The following is a 15,416-nucleotide window of genomic DNA, read 5'->3' as shown; positions in this document are numbered from 1 at the left end:
CATCTGATGGTGTGTGTGTGTGTGTGGTGTGTGTTTGTGTATGTGTGTGGATGTTTGGCTGTTGGAAGAAATTAATTTATGTTCATTTCTGTTTATGAATGAATAATTTGAGCTCTATAGGTACCATTTCACACATTTGTAGCAACTGAACCCTTTCTTCAAATGAAATCTTAATGGCATCTTCAGTGTTTAAAAGTATGTAGCATGGAAGTTTGGGGTGATGACACTCAAGTTATTTCTAATTGTATGGTGTCAGTTTTGAAAACCTCTGAATTTACCAACCTGATCAGTTCTAACAGTTTTTTATTCCAAACTATAAGAGATTTGAAATTGAAAGTGTAGTATAAACTCTAAATGCAGAGATTATTATGAATCATATTGAAAAGCAGATCCATTACCAGCCTCTAATGTATAGTTACATCATCCCCATAAAAAGCCACCATTTTCTCATTGAAAACTCTGTTCCATGGAACTAACCATTTCATATTTACTCAGTGGAACCCACAGTCTTCTAATGCTCTCCTTTTCATACCCCTTTTAAAAGACCAGAAGCCTTGTTTATTTTTAAAAATAGGGCCTTGCTATCGCAGTTCAGGGTGCCTTGAACTCAGTAGCCCAGGTTGGCTTCGAACTCTTTGCAATCCTCCTGCCTCAGCTTTCCAAGTTCTGGGATTACAAGAGTGTGCCACCACACCTGGCCAGGAAGCTTGTTAATAGCCCAAATATCTTCAATGAACTAAAGGTCTTCCAGCGGCAAGTACTATGTTTACCAGTTAGCCCTTGGTGTGTAATCCTCAGTGGCCTAAAGTAATTGCTAATTCGTTCCCAATTCTCTGGGTTGATCATTGAGGCTGGGCTCAGTGGGCGGCTATTCAGATGAGCCTGCCTTGTACACTCATGCAATCATAGTCAAACAGCAGCTCAGTTCGGAATGATTGGTGATGACAGTCAGGCCTGTGTCTCCAGCATCTAGCAGGCTACCCAGGATTTCACACTGACTTCCATCCTCAGTCCTTTTAAAATGTTTTTTGTTTTGAGACAGGGTCTCTCTAAGTCACTAAATTGGCCAGGTGGGGCTTGAACTTGCAATTCTCCTACCTCAGCCTGCCAGAGTACTGGAATTACAGGTGTGCACTACCAAACCTTGCAAACTCTGCTGCTTTATGGGTAGAATGGCAAAGTCACATTGCAAAGGTTTGTGTGTATGGGGGTGAGGGAGATTATTGTGCTCATCTTTACGAACACACTATTGCCTTAACTAATGTCAGTTTTTGCTTAAAGATCGCATTTGACTTCTTTACTGTCCAATGTTTAAACAGAGTATAGTATATTTTAAAAAATGAAACTTAGGAACCAAAATATATGGAAGTCATAAAGTGAAAATAAATCCTAGTCCTTTCCTCATCTTGCTACTATAAAGCCGGTGTCTTCATATCTTGTCCTTGTCCTCACTTGGCTTCAGTCTCTAAAGCTTCTTTTAAGACCCCAGCTTGTTCACATTCTCCAGACTCAAGACAGCTCATCTGGGGACTCTCAGTCGATGCCATGCCGTGGCTGGGCCAATGAAGTCCTTAGAAACAAACTAACCTTATTGTTTGCTGACAATTATTATACTTACACAATCTCTAAATAAAGCTTGCTATAGAAGGGAAAAGTGGCCAGTTTTTATAAAAATATGAAAATGAGAGAATGAGATATATAGTATCACTGTGATGCTTTCGAAAGATCACAGAGGGTTCTGATTTATTAACTTAAATCAATTAGCTTCCTAAATGCACTGTGCAATTTGTGATATTAGTATATGAATGTGGTTGTTCTTCATATCAATAAGATTACAGGTGCATGGTTTTATGTATTCAACCAAGCAACTCTGGGCTCAGGTCTCCATAGGGAACAATACTAGCTGATACTCAACATATGTTAAATTCCAGGCACGTCTAGTGTTCATACAACTTGTCTTGTTTAAGCTCACAGTAAGTCTGTGGAGCAGGACGATTATATCTTTATTTACATACTGAGTACACAGGGGTTAAGTGACTTGCCAAAGGCCTAGCTTATAAGTGGCAGAGCTGGGATGTGAACTCAGGCAGTCAGACGTGCCAACTCCTAAGACTCTTAATCATTGTGCTTTACTCTCAAGGGACCTGCAACTTACGAAGAGCATTCTTTCTTTTAGCACAGATGTTGCTGGTTTCACATATGAACTAAGGGGCTTTTTCTAATTACAGTCATCCCTTGACATTCACAGATGATTAGTTCCAAAATATTCCACAGATACCAAAATCTATGGATGCTTAAGTCTCCATACAAAGTGCTATAGTATTTGCATATAATTTACTTATATCCTTCCATATACTTTAAATCATCTCTAAGTTACTTACTATACCTAATATAATAAAAATGCAATGTAAACAGTTGTCATACTGTATTGTTTAGAGAATAATGACTAGGAAAAAGGTTTGTGCATGTTCAGTTGAGACACAATTTTTCTATTTGCATAATTCCATCTGGAGTTGGATGAATCTGCAGATATAGAGGATCAAATGCATTGAAGTCCTTTAGAGTCTGATTCAACCATAGAAATAAAACATGAGCAGGAACAAAAAGTAATAAAGTGCTGAAATAAAAGTGAAAACATAATAAATGATATATAGGAGAAGTGCTATGGGCAGTTGAGAAAGAAAGATGTTTCTTGCTAAAGAGGTTAGGATCTAGAAAGGGTTCACAAGGCAAGGAAAATTAGGTTTGTACTTGGGCATTTGGGATAATATATGGAGACATAAAGTGATCACCTGTGGTTAAATGAACCAAATAGAATGTCTATGCAGCAGTGCTGTTTAGGGACTCCGTGGTTTGCTCCACAATAAAAGGAGCAAATCTCTCTTGATATCCTTAACTATAACATATTTGAAAGTCACCTCAACAATCATTGATATCAATCCCACCTATATATTTGGAAATTATCCATAGACTATAAATTCAGAAGTAAGTGTTAGTTGTCTGTGTTATTGTAGATTATGTTATATCATATACAGTTTATAAAGCATAATTATATATCCTATATATCTAATAGGTGAAATTTTTGCTAGTAATTCAATAATCAGTGTACTAAATATTGGTCATTTCACTGGAGCTCAAAATATACATTGTGAAGGAAGTCATACCTGCCTAACTTAGAACTAGTGCGAGAGAAAAGCTAACAATTGATGGATCGTCAAAGGGGCAGGGTTCCTTCAGAAGCTAGTACTGCTGAGTCATGTGATCCAACCCACTGGGGAAATGAAGAGAAAGGTTAGCTTGGGACAGCAGTGGTCACAGAAAGGCATGTCTTCCTTTGGAAGGCAAACAAATCAGAGAGGGAGCCCTGAGCTGTAAGTCATTGTAGAAACAAAAAATAACCCTATAAGAGATGGAGGGAAGAATGAAGAAAGAATCAAATTGAGCACTCTGTAAATAACCAAGCATTGTTAATAATGATAGTGCTTTGACATTATATTTGAAACAGGACTGAAGTCCTTGAAAGCTAAGCCTGATTTTATCTCCATTTTAAGATTAGAGAGGCTGGACTTGGAAGGAGCTTTAGAGAGTTCTTAATCCAAACTCATTTCTTCTAATTTTAGAGCAAATAGTTTCTCTAGAACCAAGGAAGCAACTTGCCCAAGTAGAATGCTAAGTTGGTCCAAATAAAGAGAAATACAACATGATCCCTTAGTGTTTTCTTTTTAAAAGAAATATTGAAGTATTTTCTTGAGATTTCTATTTTTTAACCCTACAAAGCTATTGATATATAAATGACTGGCTTGTTATATTAACCCATGCAAAGAAATGATTACATTGCTGGTTTTTAAAAGAGAGAGAAGAAATGACATGTTTTCACTTTTTTTGGACCCAAATTAAATCCTAGGACAAATGATTAATTATCCACTTAACAATCACCTACTGATACTTACTATAATCAGGGCACTTTCAAAACTCACAAGACCTTGAAGTACTAACAGTACAGTAGATGTTTTAGAGTAGCACAGCTGCTACTACTGCTATTATTACTACTGCTACTACTACTGCTACTGTATGGAAAGATTTGAAGAAATATGGAGAGTTGGAAGTGGTTTAGAATAGCATTGATTTAGTTTTCAGAGACATCTTCATGGAGAAAGTGTCACCTGAGCTGGCTTTGAAGGGCTATCTGATTTGTACCCACAGGCATTCTGAGTACCCAGAAGAGGGAAGTTTTCTTGTAAGCAAAGACATGAGGTGGGAAAGCATGAGGTAGTTTCATGATCACAAAGAGTTCAAGAAGGGCAATGGTGAGAATCAATGTTCCAAGGAAGGCTTAGGGAAATAGTTTGAATAGTTTATGATTTTTTTTTCTTGTTTAGGTGTTCTCATCACAATAGAAAACATTTTAAAATATAAATGTATCTGTATACCCTGTCACAATTGATTCATTCTGTAAAACTTGAAGAGTTAAGACCTCAAAAAATGTGATAACCTTTTAATCAGTTAATAATTGTCTCTACTTCTTTCTGTTACTTTTTCCATAACACAGATGTCTTGATTTTAAAAAGAAAACATTATTTGTCACACTTAATTGAGTTTCGCAAACCTTTTAAAAACCTTACCTATGGAAAAAGTCCTACAGGAGAAATTTATGTTCAATTACAGGATTAGTCTCAAAGGTGATAAAAACACACAATGAAAGAGATGCAAGGGAAATATTTTCTGGATGCTGCTACCAGGGGCATGATTCTCTTCCCACTCCCGCACAGGCATTGCCCTACATGCATAATCACAGGGAATGTGATTGGTAAATGATGTTTCTTATGAACTTCCTAACAAGGCAGGGCTCTTTTGACACTCAGAGAGCAGTTCACCCATCATACATGCCATCACTTCTCCACTCTTGAGTCCTTAATTTTTATTTCAACATTGGACCGTGGAATATGTCTTAAACCAGTGTTCCTTAGACTATAACATGCATAGAAATTATATGAGATTTTTTTTCTATGTTGGGGATGAGACCCAGGGCCTCATGCATGTTAAACAAGCTCTTTACCACTGAAGAACAGCCTTAGCCCCTAAAAGGCAGATTTTGGTTGAGTAGTCATGGGGTGGGCTTGAGATTTTGCCTTTCTAACAAGCTATGGGTGGGCCATGCTGAGGCTCCCAGTACACAGACCACACTTGAGAAGCAAGGCCTTGGGGTGTTTATTTTTTCATATCTAAGGTATTTCTTCATTGCTTTTGCATTTTTAAAACAAATCAACGTGCTGGCAACATTTCTCCTACAAATCTGTGTAGATACTTCTCTATTTACTTTTTCCACTTTGTCATTGCCAAAAGCACTGAGGCCAGAGAAAATTTTATTTCTTTTTGGCTAAACTGCTTTTGACACCTGGAAGCCTAAAAGGATTTGCTTTTCTTGGTGCTGTTTTGCTTTATTCCTGCATTTCAGACATTTCAGTCTGATGCACCTGAGAGTAAATTGCTTGTTTTCGATTCTGCCTCGAATGCAGTAGACTTTTTATCTCCTACACTCTCATAAACTGCAGCTCAGGAAAGTTTCTGTATTTATGCCCACAAACATTATCATTCAGATCAGTTATCCTCCTCTTTTCCTAAGGGCCTTTAATAATTCTGAGGTTGAATCTCTGGCTCCTGCCCTACATAAATCATTCTCTCTTTTTATTTAATCTCTTTGGATTTTTCTCTGCTATTGAGAAGAGATTCTCAAGTTTATCCTCAATATTATAGATGAGACTTTCCCACATCATTTCCACTTTTGGTTTTTGCCACTAAAGTGTATATTAATTCTGCTCTTACCATTTTTAATTTCCTAAAATACTTTTCCATTTCCCATTTTAGTTCTCCTGTTGTCTTTTCGTATCACACTTTGTCTTTATGTTCTTACTTCAAAATATAATAAGGCCTTTAAGATTTTAGAGAATACCAAAAGTTTCTTTATCATTTTCTTCTGGTTTTCCCACTAAGTCCTTTCCAGAAGCTTGCTATCCTTTTATACCTGCAGGATAAAATCTTCTTGTCCCTTGTTTTGTTGGGCAAAGGACATTTATCATTTTTTCTTTTTTCATCTCAGCATCTGAACCTCACCCCTTCTCATTCTTCCCTCTGTTTGGAGAATCTCTCATTTTAGGAAGAAAGGCTAGCCTCCTGCATACAAACTGTAAATGCCACACTCAATTTCCCAGGCTTGCTTACAATGAGGGTGCACGGAACAGGCAGGGCCAGTCAGATATTCATTCTCCAGGCATTGACCAAGACCAGTGGTTCAAGGAGGCAGAGCAGACCTGGCCATCCCCTGCTTCCGCAAGCAGCATGGCGGCATTTTTTAGAGGCAGCACACATGATCAGGATGCTGGAAGTATAAGGGACATCCACTACGAGCACTGTGTCAGGTGTACCCCCACCGGCTGAGTTAAATGGTTTCATTCCTGGAAGACAATCCCTGAGCCTGTTGTTTAGTCTCCAAGTGGACTCTAGAAGCTGCTCAACATCATTTTAATAAATTTATTTCCAGTTTATCGAGTTTATTTTCTGCTTACGTTGTCAGAGAGCTCAGTTTACTTACAACTAAAAATCCTGCCTGAAACAATAAATATATTTTAACTAGGCCCTGTAGCGATCTTGGTTTGGGCTTGCTTTTTGCTCACAAGAGTGATCATCTGCTACCTGACAGACCCACGTCCACTCTGCTCATTCAGGTTCTAGGCAAATCCATCCCCACAGGAGACCTCCATGCCATATTCTGTTAATTCACCTCGTGTTCAGGTTTCTTTCTTGTGCAGGCCTGTTTGTTGGGGCTAGGATTCTGCATCTCTGGGAAATCAGAAATATATAAAGGTCTTACATGAGGTGAATGGTCACACAAAACTCTTGTAGGGTACAGACCTTGTCCAGAGGCTCAGAGTTTCTTCATCTATCAAATCAAAGGATTGGATTTAGTGGGTTTCTAGAAGCTACCCAAATATATATGAACACAAGCAAGTTGACCTGCAGGTGATGAGGCAGCCCTGGCTGAATCACAGATAGGCACAGAACTTGCATAATGCCAGTACCATTGCTTAGAACAAATATCTCTAATGGACTTTGGATAAAGTCAATATCTGGGACAAATTGTCTGCTCTCCTGCCACTCCCTGTTGCTTTTCTCTGTTCCTTTTTCTCTTTTCCTTCCCGCCTGGATCCAAATTTTACTGGTTCTATGGCCTGCGACTTCATAAGCTCATCTTTTCTTATTTTCTCACATTCTATGCTAAAGCCACAGTGAACTATTTTTAATGCCCTGATCCTACCAGGATATCACAATTCTGTCTTTTTGTGTGCTGCCTCCTCTGCCTGGAGCACTCCTTATTGCCCCATATTTCTTTACCTAACTAACACCTACACTTCTTTTAGATGTCATTGTATCTATTGCTTCTTTCAGCAGATCTTGTCTACCTTCCCACTCCCCAGTACCTAGGTGTACCTCCTATGTGCTCCACAACACGCTGACTCATGCTTAACATATATCACTTTCTATAGTCTATATGGCTATATCCTTGTTTATATCTTCAACTAGTTGGTAGCAATCCTCTTGACCATTTCTTATTCCCTGAAGCTTCTCTAATATTTAGTCAAGTACCTGCTTAACAACTTTAATTATTTGAGAAAGAACAAAAGAATAATTAAATGTAATTCTTCCCTCCTCTAAACACCCATAGCACTTTCAAATACAGTAACTTTATACTTTGCATATTTATATATAGTTTATTAGCTTCTGTATTCTTTTAGAGTAGGATTAATGACTGCTTCAAGTATTATGTTCAGGAGCTTCTGAATTAATAGGTACTCAGAAAGGTTCCCTTAAAGCAGTCCTATGCCACAGGATAACCAAAAATTCAATCTCCTAAATTAGGAGAGTTCTTCACCAACCCTGGTACTAGAAATTGGACCTAAGATCATGCATTTGGTAGGTGAGTGCTCTCCTACTGAGCTACATCCCTAGACCTTTTATAAATTTCATTTTGACACAAGGTATTGCTAAGTTGTGTAGGTTGGCCTTAAACTTGTAATCTCCTTGCCTCAGTCTCCTGAGTAGCCATGATTTCAGCCATGTAACATCACGACTAGCTATTTTTGAGAGTGAAAAGAAACACTTAATAATTAGTGTGTCCAAAAAAAGCATACGTTGAGATTGTTCAAAGCAGCTTGAATGAATGGTTATCCTAGTTAGTAAATAACACTCTATCACCATTTTATTAATAGTTGAGTTTTAGGATTTTTGATTTAGGATTAAGATATCTGGATCAGAGAAAGTTTCTGACTTTATAACCACTCTCTAGAAGGACAAGCAGTTTGAAAGATTACTGAGTCATAGTCAAATATTAAGCAAAGAATTAGTGACAGAAACAGCTGCCCAGGATTCCTAATTATTGTTATTATTTACCCCAATGAATGGTGCTTGCATTTTGATTAGTGGGGCACATGCAGTGAGAGACATTGCAATTGAAATACATTTCTGAACTGTAATAATTAGTCATCACAAAATAGAAGGAAACAAAATCAGATCTGTTTCTTCTTACATCTGCCATGGTGATCAAGCTTAATCCTTTAAATGTAATCAGAGGTAGGAATAAAATGTCAAAGCCATGTGCGTTAAAGAATTTAATTGAGGATGCAGTCATCTTCCCAATGCGGCAACCACTTTTCTTCATTAAAGAAAAGCACTCAGGGCATTCAGATATCAGTTGGGTAATTCTCATTTTAAGAGCTTGATGTTGGAAAGTTGTCCGTATTCTACTTGGGGAAGTTGAGGCGCATATATATATTGAATTTGGGCCCTTATGTGGTTATCTAGATCCATTCTTATCAATAAGATGACAAATTAATAGTCAACTAGACCACACGAGGGCCCTGGAGTGGAAGGTTGAGTGGAGATAGGAAAAGTAGTGCTAAGAAGTGTGGATTGAAATGCCAGTGGTTCCATTAATTTGTATAATGCCTACAGTTTTCAATATACTTTTGATTCTTTATTTGATCTGTACCATAAAGAGACAAAGAAAGATGAGACAGGGAAGGGGATCCTCATATAGTAGATGAATGAATGAATGAATGAATGAATGAAGTAAATAAATAACTAAGGCTCAAAGAGAAGAAAATCACTTGCCGTGGATTGCATCTTTAACAGCAGAGTTGAGACTGGAGCCCAAGTCTCCTGCTTCCTTATCCTCAGCACCTTCCATGTGCTGTGGGATGATTGCTTCATTCTGATGACATCTCCTTGGAAAACCTAAGGAAATGTGACCAGTCCTACTTGGAATTCACAAATGGCACCAAACTGTTTATATTTTTGTGCAGGAAATCCTGAAGGCTTCCAGTTCTTTTTCTATTTCTCTGTTATGCCATGTGTCATAGGAAAAAAGAAAGTTTACAGAAACCTAGCTGGCTGAAAGGAAGCTAACTCTTGTAGTCAGAGCCTTCAAGTTATGAACTGCAGCCACCTGGGGAGTTGGAGCTACAGGAGATCCGGGAGGACAGGTGAGTGAGACATTAAGGTGGTTTAGTGCTCCATGAGTCACTCTGACAAGTGAAGTAATACATGTACCTGACCTTATAAAGTTCAAATGCAAGGTGAAAATACCAGTTCCAGTGTTCAAACAATCATTTTAAAGTTGCAAACATGACTTCTTTATCGAAGATGAGATGGCTGAGTGTGTCTGGCATTGTTTCTGCATCTTCCAATCTGTTCCACTGGTCCTCAGGTCTGTTTCTTTGCCAGTACCATACTGTTTTTATCACAGTAGCTTTGTAGTAGAGTTGCAGGTTGGGGATTGTGATACCTCCTGCCATGTCTCCGTTACCTAGAATTGCTTTTGCTATTCTGGGTCTCTTCTTGTTCCAAATGAATTTTTGGATTGTTTTCTCAAGGTCCGTGAAGTATGCTGCTGGGATCTCAATTGGAATTGCATTGAATCTATAGAGCAGTTTTGGAAGTATGGCCATTTTCACTCTATTAATCCTTCTACCCAGGAGCAGGAGATGTCTGTCCATTTTCTGATATCATCTTCAATCTCTCTTTTCAGAGTGCCATAGTTTTCAGAGAAGAGGTCTTTGATTTCTTTCGTTAGGTTGACGAATGCTACTCTATTGATGAAACCTTCTTTGATATCCTTTCCCATGTACCCAAGCTGGAAAAAATACCATTCATCCCCACAGACCTCTTAGAATTATCCTTTTTCTAATTATAATTATGTATTTATTTGCATATTCAGTGGCTAATGTCTAAGGTACAATTCCCAATGAGAAATGTAATTGTGTTGTGTACCTACAATGTACCAATAAAAGAATTTAATTAAAAAACAAAGATGCAAACATGAATTCCTACCTGATTATCATCGTATATATTTTTCCAAGTGTTTTCTTTAGGGTCTGGTCCATTCAGCAGTCCCTCGGGAGGTCTCAGCCAAGTGTCTCAACAGACTCCTCCCCTTGGCCTAAGTATTAGGGGATATCCTTTGCATTAGTATGTAGGGTGGTCTGTTTTTCTCCATATTGCACTCTCTTATTGCCTAGTAAATTTAGTGAGTGCATAGTAGGTACTTGTTAGAACAGAAGGGGAGACATGAATTTTCTGCCTTAGTGTGATGGATGATCCCAATTGACAGCTTGATTGGCTTAAGGGACATCTAACATATTAGTAAAGGACACTTGTGGGTGTGAATGGGTGGGGCATGGAAGTGTGACCCTGGGGTCTCTATCTGGTGGATGACCCCTCCTCCCTGGTGCTCGTCCCTTCTCTGCCTCCCGCTGCCAGGAGCTGAGCAGTTTTCTCTTGACACTTCTTTCTGCTACGGAGCCAGTCAACTGCGGAATAAAACATGTGTAACTGTGAGTTAAATCGCACTTCTTTGTCTTCCTTTAAATTATGGGTGTCAAGTATTTTATTCCAACAATGGGAAAACTAAGCAATAAACTCAGTTTTTGAACCTCTGAAAATTTTCCAGCAGTCTTTTTTTTTGGTACCAGGGATCAAACTCGAGTTCTTGTGCTTGCACAGGAGGCAGCGAAACCACTGAGCTAAATCCTCCAGCAGTCTTCAACAAAGAGAGATTAAAGTTCTGCCTACCAACTTCTCTACTATCACAGACTAGCCCCTACTGTCACTCTGCACTGTGTGATCTTGGAAGGCTTGTCAGCTTCCAGGGACAGTCATAGTTCTCCTAAGTCCTAGGCTCAGAAAGTAGCAGATTATTGCATAGGGCTGAGTTGAGATAGGGCAAATACATTTGAATAATTTGATCTGGTAATGTGGAAAAATTCAAAGCAATATTTCTATATCCATTCACTACAAATTGGGTAAAACTGCAGGAAACAATAGGTAAGATAAAAGTCATCATTTGTCCACATTGAGTTGATTTGGCTAAGTCAGTGAAGAAAGTAGACTGTAGCCCAGCATAGTGGTGCATTCTTATAATTTAAAAGCTGCTCAGGAGGTCAAGGGGAAAGAAAGCTCAGAGTTCAAGGCCAGCTTAGGGAAATTAGTGAGACCCTGTTTAAGAAGAAACAGGAGGAAAAGGAGGAGAAAGAAAGGAGGAAATACAGGAGGGTAGAGGAAGGGAGAGAAAGAAAACAAGTAGGTTGTAGCTCCTGTGATTCCAGCTACTCAGGAGGCTGAGGTCAGAGGACGATGAGTTCAAGGCCAGTTTGGGTAATTTAGTGAGATCCTGTCTAAAAAGAAGGAGAAGGAGGAGAAAGAAGGAAAGAAGAAAAGAAGGGAAAGAAAGAAGAAAGAAAGTAGGTTGTAATAAATGTATTCCTTAAGAAAAGATTAAGTCCCAGGAAAGGAAGAAAAGACTCATTTAGAAAGTCTGATGATGAATTCTTTTTTTTTTTTTTAACATTCAGATACCCCCTCCATTGTATCATGAGGTGTGAAGAACAGAGAATAAACTTTTGTAAGCTTTTCCATTACCTTTAATGCTCCATTTACAAAAAGCCCTCTACTGACAGTTCACCATATCAAGTTTCACCTCTGTTCCAAGGCTGATGCCATCTGCTGGGCTCCAGTTCACACCCTCCAGAGGCTGGTTTACAGCACAGACTGGTACTGTCCTACTGGAAAGAGACCAACACTCCACTACAGAACAGGACAGAGCAAAGGTTAAAACTGCCACGTGTGTCAGTCCTTCCTGCTAAAGAGTGACTGTCTTAGTCAGCTTTTCATCACTATAATAAAACACCTCAGGCAGGCTACTTGTGATGTCTCATACTTTTGGAGGTTCACAGTTCAACATAGGGCAGACAACCACATGGATTTGGCCTCTGGTGAGGGTGGCAGACGTCATGGTGGGAGCAAGCAGTGACATCTGAATTCAGAAGGAGAGAGAGAGACAGATCGTCCAGACCAGGTCCTTAATGAAGATCTTGCAAGAACTACCAAGGGGTTCCTGTGCTACATGGTTTTGAGGTGCTAGAGTCTCCTTCCAGTGGTGGTTTCTAGATCCTTTCCATCCTGTGCAAGAATTGGTCAAGACAAGTGCAAACAGTAGCAAAGCTTTACATGTATTAAGGGTAGGAAAAGAAACAGGCTCTGCAGAGCAAGTTTAAACCAAGTAAAAGTCAGCACAAGTACACGCCACAGGGTGAGTGGAGCACTGTGTGAGGGAGAACACAGTGATAAAGAGCTCAGTGTGGACTGTTCTTTTCACATCTCCCGCTGCTCAGGCTGACTTCAGGTCTAGGCCGACCTAGCCCAAAGTGCCTCAGTTCTCAAGAGAGGTCCACCTGCAGGGCTTTGGGAACTGTTCTGTGCATGTGTCCTGGGATTGTGTAATTAATAGATCAAGCCTACTTCCGCAAGCCCTTCTGAGGGCAGGGCCTCTATTGACCCAAGGACCTCTCAGTAGACCTTCATCTTTAAGGTCCCACTGCCTCAACACAGCCATCTCGAAGACCAAACCTCCAACACATGGACCCTTGGAAAACAAACTACATCCAAACCATAGATAGAAATGAGCTTGGGTCTTTTAAAAAGAATTTGTTTTATATAACATGACAGAATCATCCTTGCTTTAATTCTATGTCTACCCATAGCAGAACTACATATCCAGATAATTTATAAAATGTATGTATGCAATTGTTAGCTGGCCTAGAACACTGCACAGGTTACACATGGTAGCAAGTGTAAACATTAGTCCTCTCCTTTCCATTTGCCCCTGGTGGTGCTGCCCGGCACCAGCTAACAGGCAACGTGACCAGTCTTGCAGAGTGGGCACATCCATCGTGTTGCTTTTCTAGCTAGGATGAAAGACTCACTTGCTCATGCTCTCAATGGGTAATATCCGGTTTTAAGTCCCAGGTACAGCCCTGGTTGCAGGGAAGGAGAAAGGCACAAACCATGTTGTGACTTACTGTGAAAGATTTGTGTTGAAGAGGAGGGTGTGCAATACACATGAAAGTACAATGCAACAGGATAATAAAAAAATGTACCTCCCTTAGAAGACAGAGAAATTATTTTCTTATCACTAGAGGGGGTATGGAAGGAATGGACAAGAGGGAGGAGCTTCCTCCAGAGGGAGCTGGCAGGACAAGTAGAATCTGCATTTGTGGCTATGGGCCTCGAGAGTCCCTTAGGTTCAGTTGAGGAGGAGACTAAATGAGAAAAAGCCCAGAGGCAGGAAATGAAGGAAGGTGTGTGTGTGTGTGTGTGTGTGTGTGTGTGTGTGTGTGTGTGTGTGTGTGGTTTGTGTGGTGGGGGAGGTATGTGGAGGTACAGTCTATAGTTGGATAATCCCAATCCCATTAGGAATTGATCATGGAGTGTGAAAAAGGCAGCTCAAAAGTTTGCACTTAATTTGGTTGATGTTATGAAATCTTTACAACCTAGAGAGTGTACTATGGCACGCTGTGCTTTGGGGAAACCCATTTTGTCACTGGGAAGAATGTAGTGTCAAATTGAAAAGTTGGAGAACATTAATTTCAGAACCTAATTCTATGAGTAAAGAAATTAAGAGTAGGAGGGAGTGACTCCCAGGACAGTTGCACAGCATTTTAGAGAACGGCATGGACTGTTAACCTCCCTCTCCTCTGCCCCTCTGAGGGAAGTCTCTGTGTGGCTTCCAAATGGTTGGGTTCCTCAAATTCTTCTCCCTTCCCTCTGGCCTGCTTGTATCCAGATCTCATCTCCTGATGAAGTTATCAGATTGTATTGACACACCCAGGCCCTCCGTCTTCCTTTGCTTCTGCAAAGGAAGAACAATAAGGAAAAAAAAAGCCCCTCAAATATCTGAATGCCTAAAATGGTTAAAGCAGCATATTAAGGACAGACTTTCAGCAAAGGAAGATAAGTCATCCAGCAGCAAGGTCTTCTGGACTAAGGTCCTAAGCACAGAGTGACAAGACCACTTTGTAAGGGCATAGAGTAGGTTGGGGGTGGCATAGGAGGAACTCTCAGAGGAGATTTAAAAGGAGCCTGAAGAGGTGGAGAAAGAGTTGCCAGGTGAACAGAGAAGGAAGAGGCTCCTGAGAGAGAGCAACTTGGGAAAAGGCAAATAAGCACAGATTTGATAAGATGTTCTTGGAAGCCAGGCACAGTGGTAACATGCCTATAATCCCTGCACTCAGGGAGGCTGAGGCAGAAGGGTAGAAAGTTCAGTTCAGACTGGGCGACTGAGTGACTTAGTGACAGAGTCTCAAAATTAAAAAAAAAAAAAATTACAAAGGGATGGGGATGTAGCACATGTGAAAGACCTGGTTCAATGTTCATTACCAAAGAAATAAAGTAAGTAAATAAATAAATAAACAAATAAACAAACTGCATTTGGGAGATGACTACAATTTCAATTGGCTGGAATGTGGGTACATACACAAGCCTGGAAGGAAAGAACTTAAAGGGCCAAATAGCTGCCAAATCATGAAGGCCCCTGCAAACAATATTGACTTTGGCCTAGTGGGGTCATAAGCCCGGGAGAGGCAACATCGGATTGGTCTTTGTCCCTCATTGTCCAAGACTCTCTTGCCTTTACTGTTTTACTAGGAGCCTCTTCATTGCCTTTGCTCTTGGCCATTTTCAGAGATCATGAATTCCCCATGATGGAGTGTTGAAACTGAGACCAGATGGTCACTCAGCACTGAGGAAAACCCAGGAGCCAGGCTGCCTGGGTGTGGAGTGGCATCTCAGGCTATCCAAGTACTAACTTTTGAGCAAGCCACTTAATTTCCCACCTGGGTTTAGTTCTCTCACTCGTGGACTAACTAGACAGATGGTGCCAACCTCCAGAGCTATGGGAGGGCTAAATGAATTACATGTAGAAAATTCTCAGAATATTGTCTGACATTATAGGATCTTGGGGAAGAAAAGGATTAGTATGAGCTACCAAAAAGCCACTGGATACCGGACTGTAGTGTATGTAAGGGAAC

This window comes from Heterocephalus glaber, unplaced genomic scaffold (assembly GCF_053883595.1).
Source record: "Heterocephalus glaber isolate CG9 unplaced genomic scaffold, H.glaber_assembly_v1.0 deba00001504, whole genome shotgun sequence".
Classification (NCBI taxonomy): Eukaryota; Metazoa; Chordata; class Mammalia; order Rodentia; family Bathyergidae; genus Heterocephalus; species Heterocephalus glaber.
This window is presented reverse-complemented; position numbering follows the sequence as displayed.